At 42.5% G+C, this 15,283-nt stretch overlaps 1 long non-coding RNA gene across 1 annotated transcript; it reads left to right on the top strand.

The window, feature by feature from the left end:
• The first annotated feature begins 7,193 nt into the window (after positions 1 to 7,193).
• Positions 7,194 to 7,804, top strand: LOC116864059. Its single transcript, XR_004381930.1, has 3 exons — positions 7,194 to 7,232; positions 7,466 to 7,575; positions 7,718 to 7,804. It is a non-coding gene; the product is annotated as an uncharacterized LOC116864059 (long non-coding RNA).
• Positions 7,805 to 15,283: the final 7,479 nt, after the last annotated feature.

The following is a 15,283-nucleotide window of genomic DNA, read 5'->3' as shown; positions in this document are numbered from 1 at the left end:
AATCAGTGTGGAATAAAACAGAATAAAAACAGAATCATTGTGATGTCAGAAACGATTTCTCTGGACAGGCTCCAAGGGGCACATGGGATGTCTGGTCAGGCAGGGTGTTAGAAAGGAGCCTAAAATAAAAGACTAGAAGTATGGTCAGGTTGCTGTGATCCTACTGTGTGTCTCAGAAAGATAACAACTGATTTTGCAAGCGTGGGTCTGAACTAAAAGCAGCCAAGCTGTGCTCAATTTCTGCTCTGAAACTACTGACTCAGGAGGCGATCAAATTCAAGGCCTTGACTCCAATTTACACTATGTTTTGACAAAACGAATTTCTTAGGAATTATACATGTATTGTATTTGTGAGATGTTCGTGGCGCAAATGCTGCTAGAAACCTCTTCCGACATTTAAAAAAACAACTTTGCAGAAAGGCTTTGAGACTGGCAGAGATGATGTCCGTGACCACTGCTGCCTCCTACATTTGATAACTTCTTCCCTGCATTTGATGATCCAGAAACTGCGCCTGTCATTTTACAGTATTTTTTTATGCCACTCTATAAGATAAAGTCTTATCATTGTTTCACAAATGAAGAAACTGAGGTGAGAGCTTAAGTCAATTGCCCAAACACAATCAATCCTAAACTCTTACCCAGCTGGGCAGGTGCTAGGTAGATTGAAGAATCCTTCCTTTTGTATGTGTGTTTGTTTTTCATTGGGTTTGTTTTAAGTGAGAAGTTCTTTGGAAGCTCCAGCCACACCTGTTTCTTTGTTTCCAGGAATGCCCTTGCTTGATTATCAAATGGGATGTCAATTTGTTCTGTCAGAGAAACCAGAAAAGAAAACCCATTTCGGATAAGGTAGCTCTCTTTATGCAGAGACGTCGTTATTTGGGGGCTCCTGGGTAGAATTTAAGAAAAAAATGCTCACCACCTTCCCAGGTCTTTTTCCCCCAAAATATAGGTTACTTCACAAATCAGACAAATACTTTATAGCACAGTGCCACCTCAGTGAAAACTAGAAAATAAATGGTGTTAACCCAAGAAGAACAAAGAATGATTAGAGTTAATCACTATTGTTCCTCTCCATTAAAAAAATAAAAATAACAAGAGTGATAACTTTAAAAAGAACCTTCCCTAGAAATCAGATAAATAAAATACACTGTTGCTCCCTGATATGAGGAAGTAGAGATGCAACATGGGAGATTTGGGGGGTAGGAAAAGAAAAAATGAAAGAAGATGGGATCGAGAGGGAGACAGACCATAAAAGACTCAATCTCAAAAAACAGACTGAGGGTTGCTGAGGGCAGGGGGGTGGGGAGAGGGGGGTGGGGAGAGGGTGGTGGGGATATGCACATTGGGGAGGGTATGTGCTACGGTGAGTGCTGTGAAACGTGTAAATCTGGAGATTCACAGACCTGTACCCCTGGGGATAAAAATACATTATATGTCTATTTTAAAAATTTAAAAATTAATTTTAAAAAATTACATTGTTGCTATTTTCAAGAGTCAGCCTACCAAATAAGGCAGCCTCTGCAAATCTGTTCAGAAAATATAAAAGTTCATTCACTTGGGGCCCCAGTGTAGGCTTATCATCACCATACTGATATTAAAAAAGTACTAAGAGAGCAATAAATTGGAATGCTTCATGTATTTATTTACACACCGTCTCTGGATCTTTCTTTATTTTGGGGGGCATGGGAGTAGGGGAAAGGTTGGTGGATGGATAAATAGTTATTTGTGGGGGTATCTTCTGGAGGGGCTTGGACCAAATGACCCTTCAAGGTGGTTCGGTGTCTTTAGAGTCCATGAGCTGTGTTCATATCCAATCCCAGATCAGACAAGCTTCACTAACCACAGAAGTTTGGGACAAAAGCCAGTTGCAACCCACACATCCCTGTGGTCCTCCTGCCTTCTGGCAAACTCCAGGACCAGATTGGAAAATCTGTGCCCGGTTTGGAGGCCAAGTTTGGTATGATCTGGGGATGATTTATATGGCTTTGGTTGGAGTCCACATGATATGTGCTACTTTGGCCAAGTTTAGCTTTGGGGTTTCTGACTCATTTGAAATAAAATGTATCAGGTAGAGACAGATGGGCTCCCCAACAGGGATCAGAAGGGTCTCCTCCAAATCCTGTGGGACACGAAGACAACCAAATTTCCCACCTCCCTACTTAAAAGTCCAAAACAACATGCAATACAGGTGGAGTCAGGGTGAAGGAGTTGGATGTACAAGTGTTTCCTAAGATTTGCCAAAAATAAAAATAAATTGCTTTTAATTTCTGAAGGGAGAAAGGCTGGATTGATTTTACAGACTCTCCTCTAAACAGCAATTTACATGCTGAAACTGTAAAACTGAAGGTAAAATATCCCTTCCCGGTGATTTGAAATCCGTTGATTAATTTCAAGTTGATGACCTTGTTCCCCTACAACAATAGAACTTTAATTCATCTCACTCAGGCTGCCTCTAACTAGTTTTCAACAATCACGAAACCAGCAAGTAGTAGCTGTTTGGTGGATAGAATCCCTATTAATAAATACAAATTAAATGAAGCATATCAAAAGAACCCGATCCCAACACCAGACCAAATAGGATTTTCTCTGAATTTAAGAGCAAAATATGTCCCCATAGGAAGAATCTCAGATACTCTAAGTGAACTGTGTCCAATAAAAACAAAATGCAAGCCACAAATTCAAACCACTAAGTCATTTTTAAATTTTAAAGTAGCCACATTAAAACATAAGAACAGGTGAAATTAATTTTTAGACTTTTTTATTTAAGGCGACCTAGCAAAAATATTACTACTTTGACATGCAATCAGTATAAAAGGACAGATGAGATTTTTTTTTTTTTTTACGCTCTTTTTCCATCTAAGTCTTTGAATTCCGGTGTGTATTTTACACTTAACAGCATCTCAGTTTGGACTTTCCACATTTCAAGAGCTCAATCGGCTTATGTGACTAGGGGCTACCAGTAATGGATAGTGCATCTGGAAGGTAACAGCCACACTACATATCTTTCAGTAAGCAAATGTTATAGCTAGTTCTGACATCGGCTCAGGAAGATGAAGCCTGGCTTTGATCTCACAGAAATGGCAACATGTGGGAAGTGTATTGTAGCAGGCTATCAGGACTCTGGGGAAAACCTGCCCAAGCTTTCACCACCACTTGCCTCAGTTTCCCCATCTGTAAAATCTAGCTAGCTCATGTGTTTTAGCAGGTGAAATTAGTGAATACAAGCTGATACTTGGAATTACATCTACAGTGTCATACTAATCAACAAATCAGAAGAGGCTGATCAGAAATACCGTAAAGCAAGGACTGACTGTTCCTCATGCATCACTGTTAGTCCCAGGACCTAGCACAGCTCTGGGACACAGAAGGTGGTCAACGCACATTTTCCTTTAAGAGTGGTGGACACTGTGATATGCGCCCAGATCCAACTTTCAGAAATAAAAGGAATTTTACCCAGGCTGCTGGGAGTGCTGACAGCAAACAGCCCTCAACTCTCATCTCCCTTGGGGGATTGCCTCAACTAAAGACTGAAGGCTTGCTAAAATCAAGCACCTTTCCAACGTTGTTTGTATTACATACAGGGCAGGCTCCCTCCTCCTCAGGAAAGACAGCACTAAAAGGCCTCTTTCGCTCCAGAGCCCCTCTTCCTTATGCATGTATCCTTGAGCGTGCATGTGGATCTCCCCCTTTCCCTTCCTCCTTCCCTCCCCTCTCTTTCAGAGGTGTTGACCCCAAGAGCACCGCCTAATAAACATCCTACCTGCCAATACACAACCCATGGCACCCAACTGGTGATAATAAGAAATAAGAGCTGTCTGTTAAAAGAAGAGTTAAGACAATGAATAAATAATATTTACCAGTGTTTTCCTAACAATTTCTATTAACCAGGTCAATATAAGTGTTGCCTGTATATGGCACACCAGGGACCATGACTTTGAGTCTTCGCGCCAGCAGCTCATTTTTTCCAAGGCACACAACCATGCCGTGACAGAAAAATGAGCATAGCTGCGAGCACTGAGACTCTTTCAAGAAAGTCTCTTTCTTCTTGAGGTTATCCAAGACCCACACGCTACAACCAGACGCATGCATGCCGGAGTGAGCCCAAACCACAGAGTTCTCTCGCATCTCGGACTTTCAAATTCTTAAATTTGCCCTTTACTTAAAAAAGTCAATGATTTCACCAAGAAAGTTTGATTAGTTTCTTTTACTTTCTGTAATGAAGTGCCATCCTTTTTACACTTGAAAGGATCTTTGTAATAATGCAACATTGATCTTTTGAATACAGATGAGCTAACCTAGATAATAGGATTTAGAATGAGAAAGACCAGACTTGTTCCGATATTTAAGGCTCCAGTGCCATCAAGAGGAATTGTGGCATAAGACATGTTTCCAGAGACATTGATGCCACATTAATAAATGTAGGATCATGTTTCCTCCTGCACGTTGTTTTTATTTTGCTCAGTATACTGAGAGAAGTCAATATGTTCTGTCCCTGGATGTCAACCACCCAGTGCAAAAAAACAAAGAAGGGGGAGAGCTGTGGAGATTTAGCTCTGAGATCTGTTCTTCTCAAGTCTGCTGCTTTAAGCCACAAAGGTCGAGAACTGGGATTCAAACCTGATACTAGAAAGCAGTTCTGAAAAACTTTAGGAAAAAAATGGGAAGTCACTGATTCAAAAAATTATTTTGCACCAGGCTCCACTGAAGAACTGACGAGGGGAGGTGGGACCGTTTCCCTTCGGAAAATGAAGTATAGTCTCTAGGAAGTCGATTGCTATTTTTCCTTTAAAAAAAAGAAGGGAAAGACAGCCTTTCTGGGGGTCTCATCCTCCAGGAGAGACTGAGGAAAGATATCCTTGCATACAGACTTCCACACAAGGGGTGACTTGTTCTCAGTCACAGCCTATGCTAGTGTGTCCTGTGTATGGAGGGATGTGAGATTTAATGTCACAACAGAATGAAAAAGAACTATCACGAAAGACCCAACCAATGACAAATACAAAAGGATCCTACAAAAAGATGCTATTATTCTCTCTACTTCTGGCATGTTTGAAATTATTGATTAAAAAAAAAAAATTAAGTCCAAATCTAGTGTGGGGAGCTATCAGTAAGTCACAAACAAAATCAAGTGCTAAGTCTGTGACACTAATTATGAAGTATTTAGAGATGAGAGAGCTCAGTATGGACTAAATTGATCAAAGAAGCCCTTGGGCCTTGGATAATGTAAGAGCTGATAATTACTGATCTCTTACTATACACCAGGTGGTATGAGAAGAACTCCACATGGGCTACTATCTCATTTAATCCTCAACAGGACTGTATAAGGGAGTTACAGTGGCTCAGCTGAGGCCCAAGTTTAAATAACTCCCCCCAAGAGTTTACAATTATCAGAAATCAATTTATCAGACCCTAGAGCCTGAACTCTTCAACACCTACATCCTATCAAACTTGGCAAAGTGCAAGGAAGATTAGAAGGGTACAGGACCAAGAAGGAAGACCAAGGCATCCTAAAGTCCCAGAGGGAAAGACAAATTGAAAGAAAACAGATAGAGATAAGGGTAGGCATTGTGTGCAGGCACCAGCAATACAGAATCAAGTTTGGGCACAGAAAGGATGCCAGATTTTGGAATCACAAATAAGGAGGGCACCTAGGGTGCTCAGTCAGTTAGTTGAGCCTCCGACTCTTGATTTCAGCTCAGGTCATGACCTCAGGGTCGTGAAATGGAGACCCTCATCAGGGCTCCATGCTGGGCATGAAGTCTGCTTAACATTCTATCTCTCCCTCTCCCTCTCCCTCTGTTGCCCACCCCACCCTCGCCCTTGTACGCATGTGCTCTCTCTCTCTCTCTCCAAAATAAATAGGGGAAAAAATAAGGCCACAGGAACTGGGATAACAGGAGACCACTTACCTGAATGTCTTACAAGACAGAGACTTGGTTACCAGTAAGATGGTAAGAGCACCATTCTAGATGCAAAATATGAAATCCCCCCAGAACAACAGCAGGGGTGATCATTGCCCTTGATATTCCCCTCCCAGGAATACAGTTGGTCCCAGAGTCTGGCTTTAGGCTCCCCTTACTTAGGAACTCAATAACCTCCACTATAATGGCATTGTAGCCTCCAAAACATTCTGGTCCCATGAAACAGTAAAAGAACAGGGAAGAAAAGAAAGGGAGGAGCGAAGAAGGGAGAGTTTTAAATTCCTAGATGCAAAGAGTTGGAGAAACCCTACAGGCAATAGCATCTTTTGAGGGATTTATAATGCACATTAGCACAAAATTCCATTTAAACAAGCAACCATTTTCCTAAGTTATTTGGCCACTGACCCTCAGAGGGCACACTTGGGGAATGAACAGTTGAGAGAAACGCAGAGGCACAGAACCACACATGCTTCTCGAGAGAAGTAAAAGTATTTAAAGTGGGGATGGCCTGAGAAAAAAAGGCAAGCTGAGGAGCAAAGCTCAACCAGAAATTATGGCCGGGAAGAGTCAAAGAATCACTTCGAAAAAATTAGGACTAGATTTCAAAGGAACTAGCAGAACATGGGGAGTTCCTGCACTGAGGATCCTAATGTAAGCAGTGAAGACCAAAGGCACTGGGTCTAAGAGCTCAAAATCCGAACTGGGAGGAGATGTTGGGGAGGACAGAGTGGGGCTGGGGAGATGGGGTGTGTGATGGCAGTGTATATGGCGGAAAGCCAGGGCTTTGAAAACAGACACTTCGAGCCAATGTTAGCACTGTCCTTCAGCCCTACGCATCTTGTGTTTGGTGCTCAATCTCTCTCTGCCCCTCTCGTCAAGGGAAACCAAGGCTTAAAGAAGGAATGTGACTTGCCCAACAGCTAAAAAGCATCACAGCCAGGATTCAAAACCAGAGATAACTGCTTCCAGAACCTTTGGGCTTGACCATGGTATCGGACCCTCCCTAAGACATCTTCATCAGCAGCCCCTCTAGGGCAAGACACGCTGTCACTCACCCAGTCTCCTCGATCCCCCCGGTTCCTCAGGGTCTCCCTTTTCCTCTTAGTCAGCAGAGAGCATCACCTTTGCCTCTTTTCCCACAGGAAATTTTTCACTGGAATGTAAAGTTACAAAAGATCTGTGATACTGTTTTTATATACTCACCAAACTCCACCTTCAGCCAATGTATTTTTATTCCAGACACTTGCAGCTGACTTTATTTCAAGGGAACAAGGTACACCCAATCCAGTTATAACATCAGACACCATTCAGGTAACGGAACCAACACTACCCCTTAGAGACATCTTCTGTGGCTTCTATTCTTCCAGCATGTTTTTATTTACCACCTTTGTTCAGGCTGCAATTACCCAAGGCCAGCATCTGCCAATAACATGCTGCTCACCTCACTCCATAACCTACAGGGGACATTCTACTCGAAAACTCACCAGTGCTAAGGGCTTTTTTTTTTTTTTTTTCATCTCCTCCTTTCCCAAATTTGACCCCAGGAGGCCTGGGGTAAGCAGTCCTTGCTCCCCAAGGGGTAGAGAGCAGATCTCCATTGGAGCCCACAGCAGCCCAGCTCAGTTACTATAAACCCGCAGGCAGCACCTCACAGGTGAGTGTGCATAGAAAACCCACCTGAGCCTCGGCTTTGACTTGTAAACAGAGGCTTTGAAAGAGCAAAGTTGTGAGTTTGTCTCCACTAAAGCAAACTTCCTCTGCTGTTTGCTTTGGGCGTTTTGCCGATGTGTCTTCAGAGCAAGAATGGATTTCCTGTCTGTTCCTCCAATCCTCCTGGAGCCCCACGGAGCTCAGCCACCACCTCGAGGCTCCAGATAGGCATCTAGCCATATCCGGGTCTGAGGGCCCCTCCAAAGGATCCCCTCCCTCCCCTTCCACCTTAACCCTTTCTTCCCCTGGCCGGGTTGGGTAGTGAATCTACAACTTAATCAAAGAATGAGGGTTGGGAGGCTCCATGGAGCTCCAGCCTAAAAATTCACTGCCCCCAAAAGGAAGGTAAGACAAAGCTAGGAGGTGGTCAACCACACTGTGCTAAGCAGTGTGCCCAGATAAGATCGTGATTACCTTCCAGGGCTGCTGTGAGAGCTCAATGACATTATCCCCCATTTAACCACGGGGATAGAAAGATACCAGAGTGCCGGTACTTTATCCCAGGTAAGCCCTAGGCCTGCCCACCTTCAAAGATGCAGCCATCCCGGGTACAAAATGCAAGGTGCTAGCAGACCAGGTAGTTTCCCTAAATGCTGCAGCAGAGAAGGCTACATTCAGGCTCATCTTCCTTGAGACATGTGGCTCCTTCGTTATCTTTTTCATTTTGCTATTCTGAGACTGACATGGGTATTAAATTCTCATTTTCCTTTTTTATTGTAACAAAAACAGTGCAAACATGGTTATAATCAGCACCTCCCCTAGTGTCAGGGAAACAAAAGAGAAGAGCTGGTTATGTAATGACTACATATAGCCACAAAGGTGGCTGTGGCCAATTGTAGCCCAGAGCCCGTGCAGGCTAGTCATACCAATTGTCCAGTGTTTCAAGAAAAGCAAGAAACCTGGATCTTTAATAGAAGTCTTTGCATTTTAGTATTAGCAATTTTTTAAAATTCAACACTGTATGAGCCAATGCAGCATGACAAACCAAATAGGCTCATAGGACAGATGCTAGAACAGTACCAGGTTTTGCAGCAACCTCTGCATTATGCCACCCTAGGAAGAGTCAACAGATTAGCTCTGACTTAAGACCTCCTGCATCCGTAGGGGCCAGGGGACATTCAGAACCCAGCAGGACTAGACCTCTCTGTGAAAGAGACCCTTCAGAATTCCCATGATCATGGGGTTAAGGAAGGTCACACGGTTCCATCTTCAGAGAAAGCTGGCTAGATTCTGCCTACTTAATAGGTGTGGAGAAACACTAAATACAAAAATCTCCTGAAAGCAACAGCAGGATTTAAGTCATATCTAAGGGTATTGAGGGTTTGGAAGAAGGATGGGCTTATGTATTATCTTTGTGAGATTTCCAATTAAATGCAAAATCAACAGAACATCTTCTGCCAGGGTCATGGTGGTAATGAACAACCACCCCAGCTTGTTAGTGCAACAATCTCTCAAAACAGCAAAAAGGAGGATAAATCAACTGCCTTTGCTACCTTTATCAGCATAAACAAAGAGATAAAAATACGGTATAAAATTTTAACTATCTTCCCCCATTCTACCTGCAAATGTGAAATTCCCCTGTGCTTCAATAAAGGAAAAATACATCCAATGAAGTCTAACAAATGTGCCATCTGTTCAGAAAGCAGAAGGCAGGCATCTTTTACATGTGACACCACTGCCCTCTTGTGGTCTAGACACATAATGCAGCTGTTCCCCAGGGAGGTTTGAAAGATTATGGCTAAAAATTGTACTAAATATATATCATTTATAGCATGGGACAATATATGGAAAAAACCTTTTCATTTTAAGGAACACAAATATCACTTATATTAAAACCTCCATTCAAATCAGACCCTGTTTCATTCCGCATTGATCTTTCTTAAAGAAAGGGAAAAGAAATCGAGAAGGGGGAAAATGTCATTAGGAAACAGCTGGATAGCCAAGGACAAATAGCCCAGAGACTTAATGATGCCATCGGTCATTCCCCTGCTGTTGTGCCCATACCTGGCTTCCCACATCACTGCCTTCCTGAATGGTTCCGGCAAAGGAGGATAAAAGGCCTTTTACTTCCACTCATTTATTGGCTCCCCTCCACCAGTTTGTACTGCCACACTCTGGCTTCACCCTTCAAATCCATGGTGGCAAAAGAATCTCAGAGGCTTTTCCCGGGCAGGCATTCTCCGAGAAGATGGCAGGAATTCAGTGCCCAGACAAAGAGGAAGGAAAACTCTCCAGTATGCTGAACCAGACAAAATGGAGACATTATACCTACAAACTAAATAAGTAGTACCTGCATTTTCTTCTATCCCCCACTGACCACAGGAAGACTGGCTCAGTGAACAAATATTCAAAATGGAGTATCTACAGACATAAAACAAGGTGTCAGGCACACTCAGGATAGAAACTTCTCTGAGCCAGCTTTTCTTACCTGTAAAATGGGGATAATGCCTTCTATCTAATCCTTACTATCACTCTATGGAGGGGTAAGAGAAAATGAGACTTCTTCCTCAAGACTGGTCAAAGGCTGTAGGCTTTTACCATAATATTCTAGTTTGAATTTGGTGCAAGTGTTAGATTTGAATCTCATTAATGTGATGGTTTAGGTAATAATCTGAAAGCTGAGTAGGTTACTTGAGCTTTGTGACCCAGCACACGCAAGCCTGCCTGGTTTATCCCAGTAAGGGTTGAAATCAAGCTAATTGGCTGCAAAAGGGAAGAGCTTTCCAGTCCCTCCCCAGGGAAGCCCAACATGGCTGCCAGGTCCCTGCCTCTGGAGACAGTGTTGGAGTTGCTGGCGGCACAGCTGGCCATGCCAGGTCCTAACCAACTGAGACGAGAGCAGTTCTGAGGGCTGCAGGCTGCTGTGACAAAGGCCCTATCCCAACTCCCACCCCTGCCCCAGACCATGCCACAAGACTGGAGTGGGATCCTGACTCCACAACTAGTGACCAGGGGGCAATACAGCTGGTGTCTGTTTTATTTATACCAGGCATGTCTGCTGCTCTGTGTGAGTACCCAATTCAGTTACAGGGAAAGAATTAGCTGTTTATTTATTCCACCTTTAGAAGTAAGAAATTAATCTTTAATCAGACCTGCAAGTAGAATGGCACATTGAAGATTCACTTTGAAAAGACAAGACAGCGCTGTCTGTGAAAATGGGCTTTGGCATCAGACACACCCCAGTTCAAGGTTCACCTCTGCTACTTACTAGCTGTGTGATCTCAGCAAATTAATCCATGTCTTTGAGTTTATATCCTAATCTAAAAAAAATGAGGATTACAGTTTCTAATTCTTGGGCTTGTGCGAGAATGTATGCATGCCTGGAAAGATCTTAGGTGAGTCCCTAGCACATCACACATGCTAAAGAATGATAAGAAAGCTGGCACCGTAAATAAATGAGGCAGGCATTGAAGGCCAGGTGAATTTTAGCAGGGGTGAGCAGAAATATCGAAGCCAGAAAGCCTCCGGACGCAATTTAGACTTCGTTACTGTGAAGGAGGCAGACACTCTGGCATCAAGATCAAGGGCAGGATTGGGAGTCCGACAGCCTGGCCAACATGACCCGAAGCTATTTGTCGAACACTTACTTCTTCCCTTGTAACCTGTCAGGGGCCACTATCGATCATTTCCCTTCCCCGCTGAGTCATCCCGGCAGCTGGGCTGACAAGGGTGAACGGTGAAGTGATGGCTCCTAACTAGAAGGTTTTCCCACTGCCACGTTCCTCAGGCTGCCGCTACAGTCTTTTCACACCAGGGTGACCAGCCCTGCCCCGCAGTGTTTGAAGTGGGCTCCCCCAAGTGCCGCAGGAAGGCAAGCCCCGCGACCTTCTTTGTTTCTTCACTGTCAGAAACTGGGCAGATGGGTTAGGCTTCCAGTCCCTTGTCTCCCTTCAGCCGAGTGTCCATTCTCTACTTTGTATTCCAGCCCCTTTTATAGACCAATTCCCGACAGGAGCCTCGGCCCTTGATCCCTCATTACCTTTTCTGTGAGCGGCAGTCCCAACTGCTCTGTGCAGACCCCTCTCCTTTCAATCATGCCACCTCCACGTTTTCTTTCCTTTTCCTTTTTTTCCCCCTCTGCCAGTGAAATATAGCACCATTTGATCTACTTCATCTGTTATCACTTTCCCCAATAAAAATTGAAATTGACTGAAGCCCCGGTCTCAAGCTGGAGTTATTTGTTAGGGTTCTTTTTTTTTTCTTTTTCTTTTTCTTTTCTTTTTTTTTTTAAGTTGTATTGTGATATTTACATACCATAAAATTTGCCACCTTTAAGTGGACAAGGGAATGAATTATAGTAAAATTACAGAGTTGGACAATCATCACCATAATCTAATTTTAGAATATTCCCTTTACCTAAACAGAAGCCTCATGCCTGCTTTATAGTCAGTCCATATCCCCATCCCCCAGACTTTTGAACATTTCACATAAAAAATACAATGTGTGTGCTTTTGTGTCTGGTTAAGCTGGGTTCTTTTCACATATCCTAGTGCCTTGGGCATCACCTTGGACAGCCTAAGCCCGTATACCCTTCTGCTTTTGTTCCCTCACCTATTAGAGAAGATGCTTCCATTTCTTAAAAAATTCTGAGCACCTTCTACAGACAAGGCTCTGGGCTTAGCCTGGGGATACAGTGGTTAGCAAAACGAGATATAGTCCTCGCCCTCGCCAAGCCACAAATATTTTATATGAAACAAATATTTATTTCACGCAAATAAATTTAAAGTTATCAGTGTGATTTGTTCTACAAAAGAGAGATAAAATCTTGATTTTAATCTGAGCTAACTTAATGCAGTTTACACTAACTGCCTATTACCAAGAGAGTTAGCATCTTGAAAAACAGACTCTCCAGTCAAAGTGGAAATGTTTTTGTTAAAAGTAAGCATGGTATTCAATGCAATCCCTATCAAAATCCCAGCTGCTTTTTTTGCATGAATTGACAAGCTGATCCTAGAATCCATATGGAGATGCAAAATACCTCAAATAGCCAAGACTCTTGGGGAAAAAAAGACCGATGTTGGTCTTAATTTCAAAACTTACTACAAAGCTACAGTAATTAAGCCGTGTGGTACTAACATAAGAATAGGCATATATATCATCAGAATAGAATTGAGAGTCTGGAGGAGTACCTGGGTGGCTCAGTTGGTTAAGCTTCCAACTCTTGGTTTCAGCTCAGGTCATGATCTCATGGTGGTGAGCCTGAGCCCCCGGAGCCCCAGCTGAGCCCTGAATAGGGCTCAAGGCAGAGTCTGCTTCAGATTTCCTCTCCCTCCCTCCTGGCTCCTCCCCTAACTCACTCCTGAGCACTCTCTCTTTCTAAAATAAATAAATAAAATCTTAAAAAATAATAAAAATAATTGACAGTCCAGAAAAAAAAAACACATACATTTATGGACAATTGATTTTCAACATGGGTGCTAAGATAATGCATTGGGAAAAGAATAGTCTTTTCAACAAATGACATTGAAACAAGTGGATATCCACGTGCAAAAATTATCCCAAAATAGATCAAAAACCTAAATATAAGAATTAAAAGTATAAAATTCTTCCAGGAAAATATATGTAAATCTTTGTGACCTTGGGTTAAGCAATGGATTCTGAGATATGACACTAAAAAAATGAGTAAAAAGAAATGTTAGACTTCATCAGAACTGCAAACTTTTCTGCATCAAAGGACATTTTCAAGAAAGTAAAAAGGCAACCTACAGAAGGGATAAAATATTTGCAAATTATATATCTGATAAGAGTCTAATGTCCAGAATATATAAAGAACCCCTATGACTCAACAACACAAAACAAACAAGCCAATTAAAAATGGGTAAAGGACTTGAATAGACATTTCTCCAAAGAATATATACAAATGGTCAATAAGCACATGAAAAGATGCTAGGATTATTAATAAAGTACAATTTCACTTTACAGAAAAAAAAAAATCACCATGAGGTATCACTTCATGTGCTTTAAGATGGCTATGATCAAAAAGACAGGCAATGACAAGTCTCAGTGATATATAGACTTGGAACCTCCATACATTGTTGGTAGGAATATAAAATGGTACAACTGCTTTGGGAATAGTTAAATCATTCCTCAAAGTGTTAAACGTGGCGTTTCCATAGGACCCAGTACTTCCAATATACCCAATAGAACTGAATACAGACAGCCACACAAAATGTATACAACAGCAATATTCATAGTAGCCAAAAAGTAGCAACAACCCAAATATCCATCAACTGGGGGATGAAGAAACAAAATGTTGTACACCCATATAATGGAATGTTATTCAGGTATGAGAAGTAAGGAAGTACTAACACATGTTACAACATGGATGAATCTTGAAAACATTTTGCTAAGAAACCAACCAAACAAAGGCCACATAATGTAGGATACCATTTCTATGAAATGTCCAGAATAGGCAAGCCCACAGTGATGAAAAGTAGGGTTATGGTTGCCTTAGGGGTGCGGGGAGTGTGGGGGATGCAGTGGGACAGGAGGTGACAGCTAAAGGGCACAAGGTTTCTTTTTGGGCTGATGAAACTAGTGCAGAATTAGTGGTCTTTAACTGCACGACTCTGTAAATACACTAAAAAAACACTGAATTGTATACTTTGATTGTATGCTAAAAACCGTACGTTAAATATATCTCAATAAAAAAAAATAAGGGTTGGGGACGCCTGACTGGCTGAGCCGGAAGAGAATGTGACTCTTGATCTCAGAGTCCTGAGTTTGAGCTCCAACTTGGGTGTAGAGATTACTTAAAATAAACAAAATTTAAAAAATAATAATAATGAGGCTTGATCACTGTGGCCCAATTCAGACAATGCAGAAGTACGTCAATGTTAGAGTAAGCATCTGCGTTCCCTTTCCCCCACAGGATTTACTAAATTCTTGTCCCTGGGCTCCACATCTGCTTTCCCGTAATCTGCTTTGTGATGATACTTTATTTGGGACACTGCACCTGGCATTTCTCATAAGAGCGAGATTAGGAAGCAGGATAAGAGAAGTCCCACTTCCTGTTGGCTTGCTGCCCCTCTCAGCATCACTCCAGCAGCCATGGGAGCCATGGGGTGCAGCTCCTTCTAGCCCCCTTTTCCCCCAACTCCCCCACCCTGTCCCAGTCTTGAGCATCCACCAGCCATTCTAGCACCTTCGCCACAACACCCCTTTGAAAGGCACCAGGGGAAAGCAAGCCTTGCCCCCTTCCCAGTGGCCAGAGTCCTCCTCTGAGGTTCCAATAACACACAAACTCACCTTTCTTCCTCACACCTAGATGTCGTCGCTGCTTTCCACACTACTGTCTTTGCGACGCCTCAATAGCCCTCATGCTCTTTGAGCACTTCCAACCTCGTAAGCATGTCTCTATATGAAATCTCTTATGTTGAGATATTTTGTGTGGTTTCTTTTTGCTTAACGGCATCCTGACTGACAAAGCCCATCGCAGACATATATTCCTCTAAGTTCCTTCCAATTCATATTGAAATATTACCTACCATTTTTCTTTATATAAAGGGATAGTATGCTAAACCATACCTGTTTTATATTGTGGGCATCTTTTTCAGTGTACTCTGCATCACTTTGTATACAGTTTATCATTTTTATGGTAATTGGATCCAATTCATCTTCTCACATGATGTTCATTGCTCTGAATTTGTCTA

Source organism: Lontra canadensis, unplaced genomic scaffold (genome assembly GCF_010015895.1).
Source record: "Lontra canadensis isolate GAN:19392208 unplaced genomic scaffold, GSC_riverotter_1.0 scaffold5, whole genome shotgun sequence".
NCBI classification, from domain to species: Eukaryota; Metazoa; Chordata; class Mammalia; order Carnivora; family Mustelidae; genus Lontra; species Lontra canadensis.
The sequence above is the reverse complement of the archived record's forward strand: the minus strand, read 5'-3'. Positions and strand labels throughout refer to the sequence as shown.